This window comes from Misgurnus anguillicaudatus, chromosome 18, assembly GCF_027580225.2.
Source record: "Misgurnus anguillicaudatus chromosome 18, ASM2758022v2, whole genome shotgun sequence".
Lineage (NCBI taxonomy): Eukaryota > Metazoa > Chordata > Actinopteri > Cypriniformes > Cobitidae > Misgurnus > Misgurnus anguillicaudatus.
This window is the reverse complement of record NC_073354.2, coordinates 1,357,154-1,380,320: the sequence shown is the minus strand read 5'-3', so window position 1 is coordinate 1,380,320 and position 23,167 is coordinate 1,357,154. Positions and strand designations below refer to the sequence as shown.

The following is a 23,167-nucleotide window of genomic DNA, read 5'->3' as shown; positions in this document are numbered from 1 at the left end:
GTCATGTGACCTGGATTCGCGTCAGACTCGAGTCATGAATTTGATGACTTCAGACTCGACTCGACAAAATGTACAAAGACTTGCAACTTGACTTGGACTTTATTTTTTTATTTATTTAACTTTATTTTTCCAGGAAGGTCACATTAAGATTAAAGAAATCTCTTCTTCCAGAGAGTCCTGGCCAAGATGGCCATACCAAAGTTTCACAGAAACACATTATACACAAAACTAATTCTAAACAAAGACAAAAAACAAAAAAAACAGATTTGCAAATGTAAGTTAATTAAAACAGCAACATACTTCACTCATTTTACATCGCAATATATTTTTAAATACATTCAAAGAAGGAATTATTTCTAGAGGAGAAATGGCTTAAAAAATTCATTTCACAGCCATGGAGCACAGTAAGAAAAATCGATTTTCCATGTTCTGAGTGTACTCTAGGTACATCTAGTGTAATGCCAATTGATGATCTGGTGCTGTAGTTCTTTTTACACAAGCATAAAAGCATAGTAATATAATTTGGAAGCATACCAAGAAATGCCTTTACAGTAAATACTAATATATGCGATTTCCTTCTTTGATATAAAGAGGTCCAACCTACACCGTTATATAACAAACAATGATGAGTACGTGAACAAGCATTTATTATAAAATGCAATGCGGCATGATAAACACAATCTAATCTTTTTAATAAATATATAGAAGCATGCATATAAATAATATCAACATAATCTAAAATGGGTTAAAAAGTACTTTGTATAATTTCCATTCTAGCTCCAAATGAAAAACACTTTTTTGACGAAAGAGAAAACCCAGTCTTGGTTTTAGTCTTTTTACCAAGTAATCAATGTGAACATCGAATGCCAACTTCTCATCGATCCATATTCCTAAATATTTGTAAGTTGTTACTCTTTCTATTTGCACGTCATCAATAGTAAGGATAGACGGAACAGTGATCATAGAGCGACTACGCGAAAAAATTATATACTTAGTTTTATTAGCATTTAAAACTAATTTCAATTTGATTAAATTATGCTGAAAAGTGTTAAAAGAGTTCTGGACAATTTCAATAGCTAGTAGCAAAGAGGATGCAGTTGAGTAAATAATTGTATCGTCAGCATAGAAATGTAACTTTGCGGATTTTATTCCCTGCCCTAAATCATTTATAAAAATAGAAAAAAGAAGTGGTGCCAGTAAAGAACCTTGTGGAACACCCTTATTGACTTTTAACATGGATGAAATAAAAGTATCTACGGCAACACATTGCGTCCGATCAGATAAATAATTTTGAAACCAACTCAAGGCCGAATTACAAAGACCTATACATTTAAGTCTCTGTAACATTAAGTCATGATCCACTAAGTCAAACGCTTTTGTCAAATCAACAAACAAGGCCACACAATGCCGTCTTTTATCGAGAGCAGTGATTAAATCATTTGTAATAAGTGTAGTAGCTGTTATTGTACTATGACCCACTCTAAAACCTGACTGAAATGCGTTTAAAATATTATGACTAACTAGATATTCTTTAATCTGGTCATTTACTATAGATTCAAAAACTTTTGCTAAAACAGGTAATTTAGAAATAGGGCGATAATTACTCAAATCACAGGGATCTCCTCCTTTTAATAATGGCATAACCACAGCGGATTTCCAAGATGTTGGAATTTTATTAGTGGACAGACTCAAATAAAAAAATTATGCATTAGGTTCAGCAATAATATCTGCAGACACTTAAAAAAAAGGTTCAATTTTGTCAGATCCACCCGATTTCTTACAGTCTAAATTTGCGAGTAACTTATAAACTTGGGTTGACAATATAGGGGTAAAGGAAAATAAATCAGAGTCATTATAATTTGTCGGCTCATCAATATTCTCTTCGCCAATGCAGGGGCGTGTCTTGAGGGGGGGCATGGGGTGGCACCCCCCCCCCCTTGGAATATGATTGCCCCCCCCCTCCAATCTCATTGGGCCAGCTAGATTTCCTGTCAACCTGAAAATGCCCACCGCACCATTGGACCAGAGAGCTGTCAATCACTGTTTGATTTGAGACTCGCGCGAACGCGAAGACGAAGCAAGCAAAGTAGTTGCACATTTTTAAAACAGGAGGAAAGAGATACCATGACACCCACCACGCCATTGGACCAGTTGTCAGACACCCACCACACCATTGGACCAGTTGTCAATCACTGTTTGATTTGAGACTCGCGCGAACGCGAAGACAAAGCAAGCACAGTAGTTGCGCGTTTTTAAAACAGGAGGAAAGAGACACCACGACACACACTGCACAATTGGACCAGTTGTCAATCACTGTTTGATTTGAGACTCGTGCAAACGAGAAGAAGGAGGGCGCCCCGCCACAGACTCAACACTGGCACAAATCAAATAGATTTTCCATGATTACCATTACATTTTATTTTACCATTTAAAACAGCTTCATGTGCTTTTGCAAGCGCTCAGCAGCGCCTCTCTCTGTAATGACACGTAATGAGCGGAAGCAAATGCAGGAGATAAATAACACAATGTTTATTAATAATAAACACAGAGAGAGTATTGAGAGTCAATGCGGAAGTAAACAGTCCAGTGTTGTTGTTGTTGGCAATGGTGGCGAAGACTACGGTGGAAGTTGGTGTTTGAGTGCGACGTTGGTGGAGTGGTGAGCAGTGGTGAAATCCAGGCTGAACACGGGAACATCCACACGAAGACGACGACGACAATACACATCCAACTGTAAACGTAATCCAACAGACCCGGAACAACCAAACAACACGGTGTCGAACACAAAGTGAGAATCTGGCAGGGAACAGAAAGTCATGTGAGTATTTATGGAGGAGATGTAATGATGAACAGCTGGAGCGAGACAATCAACACACAGGTGAGCTGAATTGCTCTAATGAGCACATGGCAGAGGTGAGTAAACAAACACACACACACACACACATGACACGGAGGAAACAGTGGATTTCCTACCGTGACACTCTCTCTCTCGCGTGCACGCTTTCTCACTGCTGCGTGCGGAACCTCGACAGTGCCTCTCTGACACTGAGTGAAGGAGTTAAAAGTTGGCTGTGTTTTCCACCTGGGTTCCTCCGTTGTCTTTTCACGTAAAAGTTAACAGTCAACAGAAGTTACTGACAGAGAAGACGGTTGATCGAGTATTATGACTTAACGAAAGGTTAGTGTTTTCCCACACACACACACACCAGTTCTCTGTGCACGAGCTCTCTCTCTCCCTCCCTATAGTGCGGTATGCGCGCGCACGCTTAACAGTATTCTCTGATATTTTTGAATTTGCGCTGAATTGTCTGCGCTATATGCGATCTACAATAAAACTATCACTCGCATTTAAAATTAAAAGCGCTCATAAACACAATCAGATGAGAAGAGCAGCCCTGCATGAGGACATACAGGTAATCCGAAATCACCTCTTATCAGCTCTTCAATGTAAATTGTATCAGACAATGTCGCATTTAAATTACGATTTTAGCAGTATAAAGGTACAGCTGGTTGGATTAAACATGAGGTGTTATTGGGTCGTGTTTAGTCACTAGCTTAAACTCTTTCTTGTTGTCTGACAACAGAACAGATAATATGTAAAAAATAGCATTCAATTGTGTTAAAATACAATATAGGCTAATAAACAATGAAAGTCAGATCAGACAGAGTAGAAAAACAAATTTTTAAGTAGGCTAATATTTTCCCAAAATCCTGATATGTCAGAATGTCAACTAATACCAGCTACACGCAATGTAGATAGCCTACTTAAAGGAACAGTTCACTTAATTTAAATGGTCATATACCTAAACTTGTTTCAAACCTGTATGAGTTTCTTTCTTCTGCTGAACACAAAAAAGAAAAGAGTTAAGAATGTCGGTAACCAAAATCAGTTGATGGATCCCATTGACTTCATATGTAGGAACAAAACAATATGCAGTCAATGGGGTTCATCAACTTTCTGGCTACTAAGATTCTTCAAAATATTTTATTTTGTGTTCAGGCAAAGAAAAACTCATACAGGTTTGATATAACTTTAGGATGAGTAAATTATGGCAATGTATTTAAAGTGAACTATTCTGGAGCAGAACTGTTGTCTAATCCATGCAAAATACAAAAAATTAATACCATCTTTATTAGAACATGTGGCATTGCACAAGATTTTGGGAACCATGCTTAATATTTTCTAAACCAGTATTTATTTTCATTTAAATTTTTTGATTGGCCCCCCCTGACTGGTTCTTGGTCCCCACTGTGCCCCCCCCATTTATAAAATCCTGGAATCGCCCCTGCGCCAGTGACCAACAAATTACTAGTATCTGTTATCAAGCTAGCCGAAATAAAATGATTTTTAAACACATTAACCATATCAGCCTTGTCTGTAATTAATTTTTGGTCCACTTTTAAAACTTTTGGAAGATCAGTAGATTTATTTGACCCTACAAGAGATTTTGTTATTTTCCAAAATTTAGAGGGATCGTTCATATTGTTGTTAATTAAACTAAGGTAATACTGACTTTTGGACATTTTTATCGATTTTGTAAATGTATTTCATAGTATCTATAATTGGACCAGTCCTCATCACTATTTGTTTTCTTTGCTTTGGACCAGGCCACATTTCTTTGCTTAATATAATTAGAAACAGATTCATTGAACCAAGGATTATTTTTCCCACTCACCCGATATCTACGTAACGAAGCATGTTTATCACAAATTTTCAGAAAAATAGATTTAAAATAATCCCAAACATCACCACATCAGGTATAAACGAAACTAGCTGTAAGTCACTGTTATATACATCATGCAAAAAAGCTTGTTCATTAAAAAAAATTAAATTGTTGTTTAAATATAAATCTGGGTGAACTCTTAGGCATCTTAAAATTTCTCACACAAGATATTGCACAATGATCACTGAGATCATTACAAAAAATTCCTATCGCAGAAAAACATGTGGTATATTAGTTAAAATTATATCAATCAAAGATGAATTACTCATACTCTTTAAGCGAGTTGGTAAATGTATCAATTGTTCCAAACACATTGAGTTACAAATGTCCTTAAATGATTCCAATGACTAAGACAATCAGTCCAAGTTTAAATCACACATTAAAACTAAGTCAAAGTTAGACCAATTGTGCAACTTATCTGTAAGTAATGAAATAGCATCGCTTGAAGCTGAGGGCGGGCGGTAACAACCCACTACCATCATATTAGACACATTATGTAAAAATAATTGAATAGCTAAAAGTTCAAAACATTTTAAAATACTAACCGACTCAATACAAATACAATTCATATTTACCTTAATATAAACTGCAACCCCTCCTCCTTTTTTACTACGATCAGCTCTAAAAATATTATATCCATTAATATGCACCATATCATCTGTAATCATTTTTTTTTAACCAGGTCTCTGTGAGAATTATAATGTCAGCATCGGTCAAATCTGCCCAAATTCGAACTGCATCAACCTCATTTACTAAACTTCTCACATTAAGATGGAAAAATCGGATACCATTACTTGATTTAAGTTCCTCTGGTGTTTGAAGCTGAGCCAACTCTGGGCCTGGGTTCCCAGGCCAAAAAGACGTAGTATTTAATGTATTAAAAATATACTTAAAATACAAAAAGTATGTTTATAATACATTTGTATTTCCAACATACTTCTTTGAAGTGTATTAAAAATACGTTAAATTGCATTTAAACATATTTTTTTAAAGTATACTAGAAGTACACTGGTAATAAATATATACTTAATTACATTTTTAAGAAATATGCTAAACTTAAGAATATTTTTAATGTATTTATATTAAGTGTACTAGAAGTACATTGGTAATAAATATATACTAAGGGTGTTTTCACATATACACTGTTTAGGTTGGCCCAAATGACGTGTTGCTCTGAGTACGGTGCGTTTGGGTCATAGACTGTAAAAAAAGATGGACGACGCGACGTCGCCTCCCACCACTGTAATGAATTGAAGCCAAAAATGTCCGACCACGGTCGCCGCCATGTTACTTAAAAACGTCAGTTTGGAGCCGAGGCATGCGCAGAAGGAATCGTCCGTGAAGCCAGAGGCGGAGCCGCGGTATCAAACTTCCGCCCAAACGCTCGCGCGGCCAATTCAACCACTCCAATCATAACGACACGCCCCGTTTCTATAGCATCAAATTACAAGCTAAAATGGAACTTATCACAAAGATTAACACTTGAACATATATCAGCGTGATAACAACTCTTTCGAAAACTTTTATTGGAAGTGTAAATATTTTTTTTATTTAGAGCAAAGTCCTATTCATTTGAATGGAGAAGGCGGGGTTATGACTTGTACTGCAGCCAGCCACCAGGGGGCGATCAAAGAGCCATAGGCTTTACTTTTCAAGGCTTATGAGGCACACCCGGTTTGGGTCAGTGTGAACACAACAGCCGCACTCGGGTGCGCACTAAACGACCGCTCCGAGACCGCTCTAAACAGGTGGTCTCGGAGCGGCTGTTGCCGAACTCTGGGGCGAGCCACCTGTGGTGTGAACACTGCTGGACCTCGGCCCGAACCAAATACAGGAAGTTCTCCACATGTTTGAGCCACTGGGCTTCCGTTGTGACGTGAGCCGGGTGTTATATTGTGGGTTAACAACAATCAAGCCAATCCTGGTCTGTTGCATAGAGATTGGCTGTCTCCTTTACGTTTGAGCTGATGATTTTATAAATGCATAGCTGTCCTCCACACACAAATAGTGACATTACAGGCTTTTAGAAAACGGCTCAGTGAGAAAGGCTTTAATAGAACAGCTACGCAATTTTGCGTTAAAGCAAAGAAACTTCACAAAGATGTGCATCGTTTATCTCCACATCTTGATAGCTGCACTCTCTCTGTCAGGCTGGTTGTCGTGGAAACGTGGGGGTGGTCATGAGACGGTAAGAGCTGTCAGAGACCAATGACAGCGCTGACCCTTGTCACATGGTGTACGGTGCGGCATTTTGAGTAAAGTAAAAAATATATATATGTGAACATGGACCGCACTAACTGAAAAATGCTACAATGTATTTTGGTGCGCTCCGAGGCCGCACCAGGGTGCGCACCAACATATGTGAAAACAACCTTAATTACATTTTTAAGAAATATGCTAAACTTAAGAATATTTTAATGTATTTGTATTAAGTGTACTAGAAGTACATTGATATGCTTTATTACATTTTTAAGAAATATGCTAAACTTAAGAATATTTTTTATATATTTATATTAAGTGTACTAGAAGTACATTGGTAATAAATATATGCTTTATTACATTTTAAAGAAATATGCTAAACTTAAGAATACGTTTAATGTATTTATATTAAGTGTACTAGAAGTATGCTGGTAATAAATATATGCATAATTACACTTTTAAGAAATATGCTAAACACAAATGTACTTCTAGTGAAGTTTTAGTATATTTGGATAAAACATACTTTTTCAAAACATGATTCATTAATTGTAATAAGCTAACGTTGAAATTTCCTCAAGCATTTCAACATTATATCATTCCGATTGCATAATAACTGTTAAATTATATGGCGACTCTGCATTAAACGTATTTATTTAATTAATCGGCGATCATGTTTCACCAGAGGACTTAGATAAAACAACTCGATTTAAAATGTGAGCAGTTTTAATGGATCTGACGTCGAGGGAAAAAGTATTTCGCTTTTTGTTTGGAGATGAACGAGACAACACGAGGGTAAGTGATGACAGATTTTCGCATTTCTTTATTTAGTTAACTATTAAATAAGTAAAACATTACAGTTGTCCTTATTTTAACCCAGCTTTTTTATGTAACGTTATGTCTGTGTTGCGTGTGGTAATTGGAACATCTTTATTTTCTGACTAACGTTAGGCATTTCTCTTAAGCATTTCAGAAATTATTAAAATCTTTCATTTTTTTAGCACAGCGACATAAATATGACCAACCAGAGCCAAGTAGACAGGAACAAATGAAGATACAGCCCATAGAAATACTTATTCTTGGTGGTAAGTTTGTTGTTGCTATTTGAATAAGATTAAGTTCACGTTTAAGTTTTTTCTAATGTTTCTCTTGCAATGCTAACGTTAGTTTAAAATGAATGTTTGAGCTGTCTTACCTGAAAATACCATGATATGACCATATGGTTATTATTAGGGATGCACCGAAATGAAAATTCTTGGCCGAAACCGAAAACCGAAAAAGAGGAAACCAAGGCCGAAAGCCGAAACACCGAAATAAATTATGCCAATTATTAGTACTACCATTGCACTTATGGTATTATTGTGTGTAATAGAAATGGAGTCAACACACACAATTTGAGAAGAAAATTAAGCCAAACAGCATGTGGCATAAACAAACCCAACTTCAGTTATATAGGCTATCTGCCTCACATCTGGAAAAACTGGTAAGTAGGCTACTAGTGAACCATCAGGTTGTTAAAAGTTAAACTGTTTGTTTAATTAATCCTTTGGTGCTGCTTGTTTGCCATGCAGTATACATTTAAAAACTGAGATGTGCTAGTTGTGGTTTTGTTTTAACGTTAATGTTACAAAATGCTGATAAAAAAATGATGGCATTTTAATGCACGTTAAAACCCCGAATGGATCGAAGGCTCAGTCAAATATGAATATCTTCTTTATTTAGTCTGACATGTTTTTGTTTAGAAAGAAAATCATATTTAGCCTACCTTCTCCGGTGAAACCCGTTTTTCTCATTGATGCCAGCTGCAGAAAAAACTCTGCTCTGTTGTTATCCAGTAAGAACAACAAACGGATCTAACAAATATATCTGAATTTAATATTATGTTACAAATAATGCAAGCTGGCTTGATACATTATTGCTGAGGGTGCAAAGTTACGAGCTTGATTTAACAAAACTTTACAAAACGGAGCTATTGTTTGCTGTTACGACATTTGCAGTTATCGGGTTCGTTATAACAATATCCACAGATAAAATAAATGTTCTCCGTTTAGCTTTCCATGTGTGTCTCGTCGTGTCGTTTTAACCACAAAATAAACTAGGCTAAGGAAGCTAACAAACCCTTGTGAAAACACAAATGCCCAGAGAAAATCCGCGGGATTGGACAAAAACATTACGGTCGTGGGCGGGAGTGGAACTCACAGGTTGCGGAGGTCCTGGTCAGAAATTCGGTGGACGCGGGTTTGAGAGAAATCTAGTCCACACCGCAGATATATTACTTCAGACAAGCACGTGCAGGTCGCGGTTTCTGTTTGCGTCATCACATTATTTCGGCCGTGTTTTTTCGGTGATAAAAGTCTTTCGGCCGAAAACCGAAAATCCACTTTTGGGCCATTTTCGGCCGAAAATTTTCGGTGGCCGAATATTCGGTGCATCCCTAGTTATTATAACTCCAGTAATGTTCAATGGCTAATGTATAGCAGTTCAATCTTGACAACCTTATTGTCTTTTTGTTTATTTTTAAATGTATTTCTAATTACACATGGACACAAAAATTACATTGTAAGAAGGGATACTTTTATGAGAGATTGTAAAACTGCCGAGGCTGGGTTTGATTATATTATATTGTCTTAAATATATTGTACTCAGGGTAAGTAATTCTTAAAAAGAAAACAAACCATTAATCATCATTTACGTGCCTGTTGTTTTTCAGATCAACTGCTATTGACATTTTTGAATCGGGACAAATGTGGAGTGATTCGGAAGAAAAACGTTTGCAACACATCCATTCCAGGTGGCTAATTTCTGTCCTTTTGAATTATTCATGTAAAAAGCGTTTTTTTTTTTATTGTAAAGCTGTAAGGGTCTTGGCCTAGTCATCCTTGCATATACCATTTGGCAGGGCACCAGACTAACTTTTTTTACTAGGAGCACAGTGGCCCCAACTGAAAATTTTAGGGGCGCAACCAGAAAATTTAGGGGCACACACGGTAAAACAACATGCTAACAAAATATTCACATGTCTACTAATTTATACTGTATTACTAATAAATACTTTAATTATAGATTCAGAAAGTACAATGTGCTGTTTCAAATTCAGTGTCATATCACAAAAAAAGGTGAAATTTGCTGGTCGCACATGTGCGACTGGATTTAAAATTCAGTGGCACACGCTCAAATTTAGGTGGCAAAATGCCACCATTTGATAGCAGTCTGGAGCCCTGTTTGGCATCATTTCTGATTTCCTTAAATCTCCTTAAACAGAGATGAACCTTAAGTTTGCAAGACCACAATAGACAAACAATGGAAAATGATCTAGGTTCAAATAAAACACAATTATCAATGTAAAACATATCCTGTAATACACACAGGTTGCTTTATATCATGAGCCTGTTCTAATCCTATCTTCATTCCCACTTGTAGAGTGCTCTGACAGATAAAACTGACACGCTTGATGAGGACACAGTAAAAGCTTTAAATGGTAAACTGAGAAGTTAACAAAACTTCCATACATGCATATCTATGCCAATTTATTTTAAACATGGATAGCCAAATGTTCATTCATTATTGGTTAATTGGTATATTCTGTTTCCTTTTCAGAGACCGTGTTATAAAGCAGTCTTCAATTACTACGGTGTCTGAATTGCAAGAAGAAGTGACCCTCCACTTAAACACGTGACATCTAAACTGTTTTGTGTTTTAGTTCAGCTTTTTATAGGTTTATCTTAAGTTGGTTAAAGGCGGAGTGCACTATTTTTGAAAGCCAATGTTAACATTTGAAATTACCTAAACAAACATGCCTCTACCCCAATAGAATCTGGACCTTCTTTTGATAGAGCCACCACACACATACGCAACCCCGACAAGGATGTCGGTTAGTGGACCTTACTGCTGGTTGGCTACAAGTGTGTTTTGGTAGTCGGCCCAATTTCCTTTTCCAAAGCGTTTTTCAAACATTGTGCACTCCGCCTTTAAATTGCACTTAAAACAATTTTTTTCATTAACTTTTTATGCAGAGAATTATATAATCATTGCTTATGAATATTCAGTGATTGCATATTCATAGTGTACTTTTCATTAATACATTTAATGTTAATGTTGTACAATTTGATAGAAGTAGCTCTGTAATTGCATTTCTCTGATATTTGTTTTATATTGTTTCTCTTTGGTGTGCTTGATTTATTTACTTTAGATATTTTTGTAATGTACACAACACAATGTGAAGTATATTAAATTGTTCTGTATTCAAAATCTGTGTATGTGTCTTAATATTAAATGATTTTAATAAAACATTTTAAATATTAAAAACTGCTTTATAATAAAATAGTAGTGTAATGCTAATACATTTCTATTAATGTAATGCTAGTATATTTCTTATATGCTGAAGTACTATTAAAGTGTTCTTAAAGCAAAGTTAAATTAAGCTTTAAATGTATTCTAACTGTATTTTTAAGTGTATGAGAAGTGCATTTCAAATGAATTTTATGAATACTATTTAAATATATTTTTCCTTTTGTACCTGGGATATCATAGATTATTTACTGACAACTTCATCACTAATATATTTACATTTAATACAGATGCCTGAAAAGTAAAACAAGATGATTATAGTGAGGATTAAAAAAAGTAAATATTTGGTGGCTTATCAGTAGGATGGTTGTAGTTCATTGCAGTTACTGTGAAATGGAAAGCGTTGCTCCAATCTGTGTCCAATGTTGCTCCCAACGATTGGTCAAATTCAGCCTGCACTAACTGCCAGCATTGACTAATTATGTTCATACCAATTACACAGGATACAGGATGCAGAACCGTTGGAGGGTCTTTCACAACTAAAAACCCACAATTTGGAATCTTCCAGCCCATTGTTTCCACCTCTAATTCAAGGTACCCGAAATAAGGGATATCAAGCCCATTTGCGGCTGTTAACTTAAGCCACCCTGCAGTTGTGAGCATGTCTTCATCGCCCCCCCCCCCCCCAAGTGTTGTCGGAAAAAGCTCTCAGAGATTGTACTCACTTGGCTACCTGTGTCCAAGTATGGGCTCAATTTTGTGTCTAAATTATTTAATCAAACATACAGTATTTGAGAGCAAAACTATTAAATTGTTGTAAAAAAATTTAATTCGCATTTAAAAAATGTTATCTTAAAATTATTTTAGTTACAAAATACAGTAATTGTTAACCAAATTTTTTGCAATGTGAATTTTTCTTTGAGTAATTTCATCGCGTGTCCCTACATTTTGCTCTCTGCTACGCTGTTTTTGTTTGCGGATCAAAAATCTTTGCTTTTGAGTCAAAAAGTTTTGGATGCAAGTTACAAGCGTCTCAGTGGGCGGGATCAACCTAGTTGAATGAAAGACCCGTTTCTATTGGCCACTACTGTCACCATTTGGCCAAGGCCACCACGGAAGTCTGCAACCGAGGAGAGCGATGCTGTGCTATGGAGAGCGGCATATTGTTTGTAAGGTACGAAAGATCATTTAATGTCATAAACTCTGTGGAATGTGTATAAAAATGAATAGCTTGTGTGTAACTATCCATATGTTTTAACTCTTTCACCGCCAGCATTTTTTTAAAAAGTTTTCAGCCAGCGCCAGCGTTTTTCATGATTTTCACCAAAGTTTAATGCCTTCCAGAAAATGTTCTTCTTCAGATATATAAACATACAATATAGCAAATGAAAGAACAGACCCTCTGCTTTCAAACAAAAAAAAACGTTTCATCCTACCTTGAGTAGTTCTTTTGTAATCAGCTTTTGAATATGGGTAGGTTTCTGCAAAAACACCACATTTTGAGCAAAAAGCAGAGATAATTCCATTTTTGTGACGGACTTTTCATAGAGATCCCATTCAGAGCGATCTTTAAAACAGACACGGACATGCAGCAGCTTGTCAGAGGGCAATACTTCCGGGTTGTATAAGTTGCGGAAGTGCGCCACCTGGTGGATAAAAGCGGTATTGCGGAAGGACGGAAAATCTCGTCATTGGCGGGGAAGCGTTTTCTCTTAATTGACAAGATATCTCGTCAATGGCGGGGAAAGAGTTAATCTCTCTTATCTAAATATGCAACGTTAGTTATTAGCATTAGCTTTCGGAGGCTATTGCGTCCAGAGTTTGCTTTATCCAGCTAACGTTAAGTCTTACACAGATATTAATACCACGCTTTTATTAGTAAGTTAATCACTTACTGCATACGGACATAAAATATACTCATGATGTGACGCAATTGTGCAAGTTTGCTGTTGCAAGCTGAATATTTTTGCGTAATTGACTACTAAATTAGTATTTTTTTTTAACAGAAATGATCAATTATACAATTATTTTATACAATTAATTCTAGCATAGCAGTTATGACATATAATAGAGTAAGATCAGGTGGGCATTTAATGACATTGATAGATCCAAATATGACTATGCCAAAAATGTTAGATTAAACCGATACAAGGAGCAAGTCCAGTTCACTAGTTCTTAGTTTCACTAGACCTCTCTTAGTCAGGAAAATGACTTTGTCCATTGCTCAAAGATAGACAACTCTGTGGTTAGTTAATGCTTTTACTCAACCACAAGGTAGACAGAGATGAGAGCATCAGGCAGGGGACAAAATGATAAAGAATAAAATAAAAATGGTTTATTCCTCGTGATGGCTGATGTCAACTTTCCTTATGTGTAGGGTCATCTGATAGAGACAGGATCCAGACTGGAGTTTGTGTAATCTGAAGTTTAAAAAAAGCAAATAGAGAAAATTTCCATAGCTGCTGTTTAGAGTTTTTTAGGTTAAGGATAATTTAAAAAAAGTTATTTATAAACTTAATGCAAAGTTACAGGATGAAATTATGTTTATGCACACTGAAGAGGTGTCTTTAGACTAGATTTAAACTGGGAGGGAGTGTCTGAACAGTGTCAGTAAGGCTGTTCCACAGTTTCCATAGGTGGAAAAAAACTTGCCCTGCTTTGGTAGATTTTGCTATCCTTGGAACTACTAAAAGTCTGGAGTTTTGAGATATTAAGGAGCATGATTGTTTGTAGCATACTAGAAGTTCTGTCTGTAGGAGCTAAACCATTTGGGACTTTATAAGTGAGTAGCAATATTTTGTAATCGATACAGAATTTAACTGGTAACTATTGTAGAGATGCTAAATTTGGGGTTATATGAACTTGCGTGACCTTATAAGAACTCTAGCAGCTGGGATTTTGCACGTATTGTAGCCTATTAATTAAGGATGCAGGAGAACCACCCAGTAATCTACTCTAGATGTCATAAATGCATGAACAAGGTTCTTCACATCGGAGACGATTGATATGTTCTGCTGGAAGAAGGCTGCTTTTGTGATGTGAGATATGGGTTTCAAAAGAAAGATTTCTGTCTAATAAAAGTCATTTACTGGATTTGCTGAGGTGGCCAACGTCCTTTCATTTGAAAACTGTACTCCAAATGATTCTGCTTACAGCTCTTTGGTCCCATGAGTAGTCCAAATATCTTCATGTAACTTTTTTTATCAGATCTTGGAATCCCCAGCCATCCTTCCTGTCATTGCCTGACTTCAATGTAACCTCTAGTGAAGAATCATCTTAGAAATAAATACAAATTACTGAGATACAAAACAAGTGTTGTATATTAAGTGTCTTACTAAACATTACATGGGCCTTTGGACAAAACATTTTGGGGTGGTTTCCCGGACAGGGATTAGACTAGTCCTAGACTAAAATAAATGTAAGAGCTGTCAAAACTGAAAACAACTTTTGCTGATATATCTTAAAATACATCAGTGCCCTTTGTTTTGCCTCAAAATGCACACAAGTAATGTTTTTAGTAAGGCATGTTTGTTAAACCTTTAATTAGGAAATGGATATTTCCTAATTAAACTAAGGCCTAATCCTGGTTTAAGATATTCCCTGTCCAGGAAACCGCCGTTAAATGCTTTTTTCATTTGTAAATGGATTTGAATAAAGGCATCTGCTATGTGAATAAACATACATTCAAATTTCTTCAACTGGATATTGTTTGAATACATAAACATTTACATAAGTGCTATTACAGGATAAATTCTTCACGTATTGAGTAATATTTAAGCAGTATCAACACTAAGAACTTCCACTAAATGCGAATTAATTTTTTTTACAACAATTTAATAGTTTTGCTCTCAAATACTGTATGTTTGATTAAATAATTTAGACACAAAATTCAGCCCATATCCAAGAGGCACGATACTTCCACCCCAACTTTAATATCTATTTGAGGACATTTTCCCACTGCTCGCTTCAACAGCTCATCTTGGTTTGGGTCTACAGGTTGCCCCCTAATTGCTCGACTCATAGCAACCGGGGCGTTCCATTTCCCGACTCACTAGAACGGGATGCAGGGTGCCCCAGTTCAGGTTTGTCCATAACATAACGTTGAAGTTCTCGTCTGAGTGCAGGATCTCGGATGCCCTCTACAAACTGGTCCCTTAACATTATTTTTTCTTCCCCCACCGCCTCAGGTGCGCGCTTAGAAATTCGACCTAATGCTTGAGCCAGTGCATGAGAGAAATCACGAATATCCTCCCCCTCTTTCTGTTTACGACTATAAATGTCCTGGAGGAGTTGGGCACTGATGCGCCTATCTGTGAATGCATCCCTAAGATAAGTAAGTACATCAGTGGCTATATCCAGTGGCGGATTTAGCAAATTGGGGGCCCAAGGCGAAGGTACGTATGGCCCCCATCCAATCTATAAAATTATTTTTTAACTCCAAAAAGAAGATGGAAAGCAGAGGTCACACAAAGTGCAGCACTACACAAACCAATAGAGAATAAGTAAATGGGGCAAAAACAGCCACGAACAGTAAATGAGGGAGAAATCATTTAAATCTGATGCTGCACAAAAACTTGCAATGCATCAAAGCCAATGTTGTTACTAATCTTTCACATGCCCAAGACTGTGATAAAAGGTAAAAAATCCAGTCTACAATCACTTTTTATATTAAAAATATGTTTTCTTTGATGTTTTCTTCACAAACATAAAAAAAGGGTTGTGAATTTTCCCACAGTGTATTGATGAGTTTTTGAAAAATGTTCAAAGCATTTTCCCAAAATATGTGTCAACATAAGATTTTTCACCAAAAATCATTCCATTTGCTGAAAGTTTTTGCTGAAAGTGGCCAAATTAAGACTCAACAGAACCCCATAGTGGACGAAAACATCCCCAACATAACATCAGCAGGGCTCCAGACTAACATTTGAGAGAGGTTGCACTCAATTTGGTGGCACCAGTCACTGGATAGTGTAAAAACAAAAAATAAACACTAAAACTAAGTCCAAACATGTTTAATGCATTAATAATTCATTAAAACCTAAGTCCCAACATGTTTAATGCATTAATAAATTAATTACAAATACAAATAATTGTATTCTTTATATACATTCCTTTTTTTAACTTTACCATACTTTTATTTTTATATATATTTGCCTTACTGTACACCATTAAACTTACAATCAACTTTTTATTACTTTGTTGTAAAAGCTTTAGGCTACTTTAACATGGACTTGAGTAATCACTACAAAATGTCTCCATGCACTCTGAAGATATCATTTGGCCAGGACTTGTAATCTGAGGTACTGAGCACAATGTATTACATTTTTTCTGACTTCTAGCGTGAATACGCAGTGTACAGCACTATTTTTAGGCTTTCATTGATTAAACTAAAGCAGCTGATCTCTGCCTCTTTTATTAGTGTCATTTTGCGAGCGTGTGGAGGTTGTGGGGAGATTATTTCATCAACTGCACTGAAATATCAGAGACACATAAAAAACACTGTGCAGCATCGTTAATTACAACACCGGACTCTGACATCACATAATATTAGTTCGCGTTATTTGAAACCCGTCATTTCTCCCGAAAACGAGAGACTGCTCTCGCCTGCAGTCTCCATAGACCACCCCTCAAAACAATCAGGGCAGAAGCAGGGCAGAGACGGATTTAGAGAGGTGATATGCACCTGAGCTGTGATAGAAAGGCGGGGGAGCAAGCAGCAACAGGAAGAGTGACTGGATGCGCCGCAGACGTAATCGCCTGCTTATTATATTAATATAATTGTATTTAAATTTCACAGTTGCGCCAGTGCGACCTTTAATAAAAAGTAGTCGCACAGATACAAAAAATACTCGCAAAATGCGACTATTTACTCGCAGTCTGGAGCCCTGTAGGGTTACATTAGTTTTTTTTCTGTAGTAACATTATTTACTTCACCACAAAATAATTTTTATCAATGTAAGTTAGAGCTATTACTAGCCGGTTGACTTACCAAAGCCCAATTTTCGCGTTTATATTTGTCTTTACGTGTCTGTTCATGTACTTTCCCAGTCCCCGTGTCACTTTGTGTTTATCTTTCGCGCCGCAGCGCACACCGTTATGGACTAGTCCATTTCATTGTGAAAGAAGGGGGTGTAAGTGTTTAGTGACAGAACATGAACTGGACATTTTAAGTACTATTTCAAAGTTTCAACATATTTCTTAAGAATATTATTACAATTTACAATGCTTTTGAAGTGTTCGTGATGATAAGGGTTTATTTATTTATGTAGGATATTTATTAGGTTGGTTGGGGGCCCCCTAATTTGACCGCTGGTGGGGGGCCCCAGGCGGCCGCCTACCTATGCCTCTATGGTAAGACCGCTTCTGGCTATATCTGTGTCTACAGTGTTTCGCAGTCGCACTTCATCTAAGGCAGCACCTCGCAGCAAAGATATAACAAAATCATATCCATCATCTGGTGTCAAATTTCGAGCTTTTAAAGCATGCTCAACCTCTACAAACTCATCTACTGTTCTCCCATCTTTTTCAATCTCCCCTGAAAAGGGACTGATGTGACGTTCTCGGGGTACATACACATAAGTCTTATTAAGTCCCGCTTTTAAAGACTCAAGTAACTCCACTGTTTTTCATGCTTTTGACTTAGTTCTTTTAACTTCTGACGAATGTCGTACTCTGCTCCCTCAGATTGGTCAGACATGTTCGAACGTTTAAACTAACAGAGACAGTTTGTGCCTACTTCAGAAATCCCAGGAAAACCGGTGTCACCACTCCATGTGCACTGTCGCACCGAATTTCCTCTTTTCCACACTCGCCGAACACTCCGTCCAGCTGCCACTGACTCCTTCTGCGCAGGATGCTCCTCTTCACCACCACCGTGTTTGTTTGTTTTATACCCCTGTGCCACTAACACTTAACTCACTGGCAATAAAAGGAGACCCCACTCCTGGTACCAAGTTTTGTTGCCAGTTTAACAAAATAAATGAATTTACACTGAATCACGTGTATAGTTGCTTATATTTATTTATATGTTTAACTAAATTTATTTGTATAGGTTATTTTCTCAGTTGTGATCAAAAATGGAAATGAAGGATTCCACCAATAACAGATGACAATTCAATCTCAACAAACTGACATCCAAGTATCACTCCTCCATTTCACCCAATGGGGGCGCTATAACTGTATATAAACACCAAAAAAAGATTTCACAAGGATATCAAAAAGACCCAAAATAAACCATCCAAAGAAAGTATAAATTTGTTTAAATCCTCTCAATTATTACAAATGTTAGGGCACACTTTTTGGGGTGAAACAATACACTATATAAATCAAACAAACACGGTAGTGGCACCCTAAACATTTAAAAAAAAATTACAATTAGCATTTTTACCATGTAAATTCCAACACTGTATTTATCAGCAAATATAACATATACATGACATTATACACATTCATATTAAACTTGAGACTTACTAAATCTGTATCTTTTATAACAGATCCGGAACTCATCATGTGTTACAATACACAATCTCTGATCATCCTATGCCCTAACCATAAAATACACATGTTACGCATCAAGGATGAAATAAACACAATCTTTTACATCAGATCAGATTAATAGCACCCAAATTACTCACATAGATAATGGATTTAACCTTAGATGATTCAGATCTACCGAGCCTGTGTCTCATGCACTGCGCAAGCCTGCTGGTTCCGTATCAGACACTAATCGCATCATCGCCAGCTGCCGTTTTCTTAAAGGGGTAGTACACCTTTTTTTTGCAAAACTTAAAGGGGGGTTATTTTCCCTCTAAAACCACCCAGTTACATATGTTTTTAAGCAACTGAAAAATCACAAATGTCAGTGCATGTCAAAACTTCCCCAGGGCCCTAAAAACCCCTTAGACCCCAGAGGGTTAAAAGGGCCATCGCCACAACCACACCTGTGCATCAGAAGGCCGTCATCATACCTGCACCGATTCTCAAGATGGCTGCCACACTAGAGCCGCTTCACAAGATGGCTGCCACACCCGAACCACCACCAGCCTCTCCAGTTCATGCAAGGACTCAATGGTTGATGTCTAGTCTGGTGGATACCCAGATGATGTCTGTATGGATGGCTGGATTCCCAAGTCTGGTTGTGTCCTGTCCTATGGTATCAAAGGTATATCCCTCATCTTCTGTGCTCCCTGTATTTGCCATGGCTCTGTGGTGTGTGTGGTCTGCTTCCTGCTCTTCTGTTTCACAAGATGTCTCTCAAACCCATGAACCTGAGTCACCGGAGTTACATAAATTTGCAGCAAAGTCTGAACTTGAATCCCCTGCACTTCCTGTTTTGGTCGAAAGGACTGAACCCGAGTCCTATGAGCTTCCTGTCCTGACCAAGTTGACTGAGCCTGATGTTTCTGAATTTCCTGTCCTGACCATAAGGCCAGTATCCATGTTTCCTGAGTTCCCTGTCCAAGCCGAGATGGTCGCGCCCTTGAGTTTTCTGTGTCCTGCAGGTCAACCAATATGGTCGCTCCAAAGCTCTATAGACTTTCTGCCCTTACCAAGATGGCTTATCTCAGACTCCCTGAACTCTCTGGCTGGCCCAAGATGGCCGTCCCAAGCTCCATGAACTCTCTGCCTGGCCCAAGATGGCAGTTCCTGAGCTTGTTGAATTCACTGCTATATCTAACCTGGCCCAAAGGGACTCTCTCTGCTTTCTCCCTCTGCCTAGGTTCCTGTTGCCGCCAGCACCACCATGGGTTCAAACTTTGTTACGGTCTCTGGTTCCACATGCGGTTCCGCCCTGGTCTCTGGTTCCGCCTGTGGTTCCGCCCTCGTTTCCTGCTCTGCCGGCTCCGCCCTGGCTTCCTGCTCTGCCGGCTCCACCCCAGCTACCTGCTCCTTGGCCCCTACATGGGCCTGACCCCATCAGGAGCTGCCCTTTAAGTGGGAAGTTCTGTAATGGTCTTGTCTGTTGTTCTTGTCATGTCTTTTATTTTGAAGTGTATGTCTTGGTTTGCCATGTCTGTAGCCCTTGTAGTTCTTTTGTTTTATCTAGGGTTTAAAAAATAGGATCAGAAAGAATGTGACCTTTAAATATTTGTCAAGCAAGTCTCAAGTCTAAAATTTGCAACTTAAAGGACAAGTTCGGTATTTTACACTTAAAGTCCTGTTTTCAGATTGTTTATGGTGAAATAGAACGGTTTTGACTGAAATTTCGACATATGCGGCTGCCCTGAGAATTTTCGGGTGTTTGTGTTTCACCTCACACCTCTACAATGGGTTTAATGGTGCACTGGAACAATCCTTCCTAAAATACATTAAACTTTCGTTTACAAAGACGTTAAACTCATCCAGTGGTCAGGGGTGTTCACTAATATGCTCACACAAAAATCACTGTAAAAGATGCTTTCCAACAGGTGGTTTAGCATTCGTTGTTAACTTGTGGACCTTTTTTTCCAAACGCCTCACACCCGTACATTCTTCCGCTTAGAGCTTGAATAATAGACACTCCAGCCCAGGTGGTGGTGCTAATTTGCCATTGCCAATTGGAAGAATAGAAACAAAGTTCCCGGCGCGGAGTAATACCGTACCTCACAGCAACTAAGATAAACTAAGATAAACTAAGATAAAACCTGTTGGAATGTGTATTTTGCAGCGATTTTTGTGTGAGCATACCAGTGAACACCCCTGACCACTCGGTGAGTTTCACGTCTTCGTAGACAAAAGTTTAATGCATTTTAGGAAGAATTGTTCCAGTGCACCACCATTAAACCCATTGTAAAGGTGGGAGGTGAAACACAAACACATTTCTCGGGGCAGCCGTATATGTTCAAATTTCAGTCAAAACCATTCTATTTCATCATAAACAATCCGAAAACAGGGCTTTAAGTGTAAAATACCGAACTTGTCCTTTAAAGGAACATGCACACATTTTGGGAATTTAGCTTATTCACTGTATCCCCCAGAGTTAGATAAGTCCATACATACCTTTCTCATCTCTGTGCGTGCTGTAACTCTGTCTGACGTAGCCCCGCTGGCTTAGCTTAGCACAAAGACTGGAAGTGGATGGCTCCTATTTAGATGTTGTTATTCAGGGGCGTCATGCACCAGTTTTTTTTAAGGGGGCACAGTGTCAACAGGTCACAGAAATTTGTGCATAATCAGACATCAAACGAAATATTATAGAGCTTTCAGTCTTTTCCATGGCACTTACATTTCTAACAATCTGAAAACCCCTGCTTTCATGCAAAAACCTCCAAAATAAAAGTGATGACTAACTTTCATATCAAATACTATTCAATCGGAATAATGACACATTTGCATCATATTTACATCTGAAACGGCATGTTTTATTTATTTAAGTCTTAATGGCTTGTTTAATTGTGTCATTATGCATTTTGCACAACAACTGCATCATATAAAATTGATGTAATTTTAAATCCATAAAGAATATAAACAACGAAAATGACATAAGCTATAGCCACGTGATTGATTTTAATGTTCAATAATGATTTAAAAAAATATCTTTAGATAAAATTATTAGAGGAACAGATTTTTGCATTAAATTTTACCTTATATGTGAGCATGTGAGATTCCGCGCCCGCGTGAACTCTGGCGAACTTTGGCGTTGTGCCAAGAAGATGAATCTCTACTAATATAACATTGAAACATTTAAAACCATACATTTTCTACACAGAGGAGGTTAACTGCACATTACCGTACTGGGGTTTGGAAATGTTGTGAGTGTTTCTAACACGTTTTAATTCCTCAGATAGCAAAATGCAGCAGCAAGCCAGCAACAGCAGAGAGCTCGTGAGCGCGCCCAGACGCTGATGACGCCAGAATAAAAGTAATGTAACATGATCAAAACAATATCAAAACGGCGAAAATCTCCGAAAAGTTACAAGGATGCAGCACAGAATGTATAATATTGTGCATATTAAACAGATTAAAAGTCAAATAACAGATTAATGGACGCTTATTTGATTTTGAGGTTGGATGCAAAATCCATAGGCTCAAAAAAACCAAGGGGGCAAGTGCCCCCTCCGTTTGAATGGGCATGATGCCTCTGTTGTGATTTGTATAGTCACAGTGTACAAATAACAAGGTCATATGAGACACAACCATCTTTTAACAGTATACATACTGAGAACTATATTCTCAGATGGTGAAGCCCTGCTACTTGGGTGGAGTGCTTTAAGTCTGACTCTCGTCAAGTTATATGAATTGAGATTTAAAGATCTATGACATTTTCTAAAATAACTTAAAATGTGTTTGTCAAAAAGTTGGACATATGCATCTTGGACAGCTTGAGGGTGAGTGTGAAATCTCGGGCTTTATATAAATTTTGGCCGAACTATCCCTTTAAATCCACCAGTGTTATTTGTGCTTGTACTGAGTGTTGTTTCATATAGGCCTACATCTTTTTGTAAAATCTTAAATCAAAAATAAGTTTTGATATTTAATCAGCCCCGTCTCACATCACAGAACTGTACTGTTCATAACCAAACTGGCATGAAAAGAGGGGCAGCTGCCTCGCTACCTGTCACACTTTTACGTGCCTGCCAGTCGACCCGTCACACCTGCCTCGCTACCCGTCACACTTTTCCGTCCCTGCCAGTGTACCCATCACACTATTTCGCGCATGCCTTTCTACCCGTCACATACTTTTAAAACAGCCAGCATAGGCGGAGCTGCAAAATTAAGCTAAACACGTCTGAAAAAAGCCGGAGACATTAGAGAGAAGAAAATAATGTTTCTTTATTCCAACTTCAGTACTAACGAAAATTAACCATGGTTTTATTGTGGTAAAAGTGTAGTAACCATGGTTTTTTGGTGAATTGATTGCTATGAGCAAAACAATGGTTTTACTACACTAACCATGTTTTTTTGGTTTTAACTGTAGTAAACCGTCTCGGTTTACGTAGGTAACCCTGGTTCCCTGAGAAGGGAACTCGAGCTGCGTCACC

At 37.7% G+C, this 23,167-nt stretch overlaps 2 long non-coding RNA genes across 2 annotated transcripts; one reads left to right on the top strand and one right to left on the bottom strand.

Annotated features, from left to right (window-relative positions):
* Positions 1 to 7,540: 7,540 nt before the first annotated feature.
* On the top strand, positions 7,541 to 11,081 carry LOC129430775 (uncharacterized). The gene is made up of 5 exons (XR_012358392.1): positions 7,541 to 7,715; positions 7,922 to 8,005; positions 9,631 to 9,711; positions 10,341 to 10,398; positions 10,518 to 11,081. It is a non-coding gene; the product is annotated as an uncharacterized lncRNA (long non-coding RNA).
* Positions 11,082 to 13,243: 2,162 nt separating this feature from the next.
* Positions 13,244 to 18,964, bottom strand: LOC141350399 (uncharacterized). Its single transcript, XR_012358499.1, has 5 exons — positions 18,842 to 18,964; positions 18,678 to 18,751; positions 17,944 to 18,556; positions 14,361 to 14,482; positions 13,244 to 13,627 (listed from the first exon to the last, which is right to left on the bottom strand). It is a non-coding gene; the product is annotated as an uncharacterized lncRNA (long non-coding RNA).
* Positions 18,965 to 23,167: the final 4,203 nt, after the last annotated feature.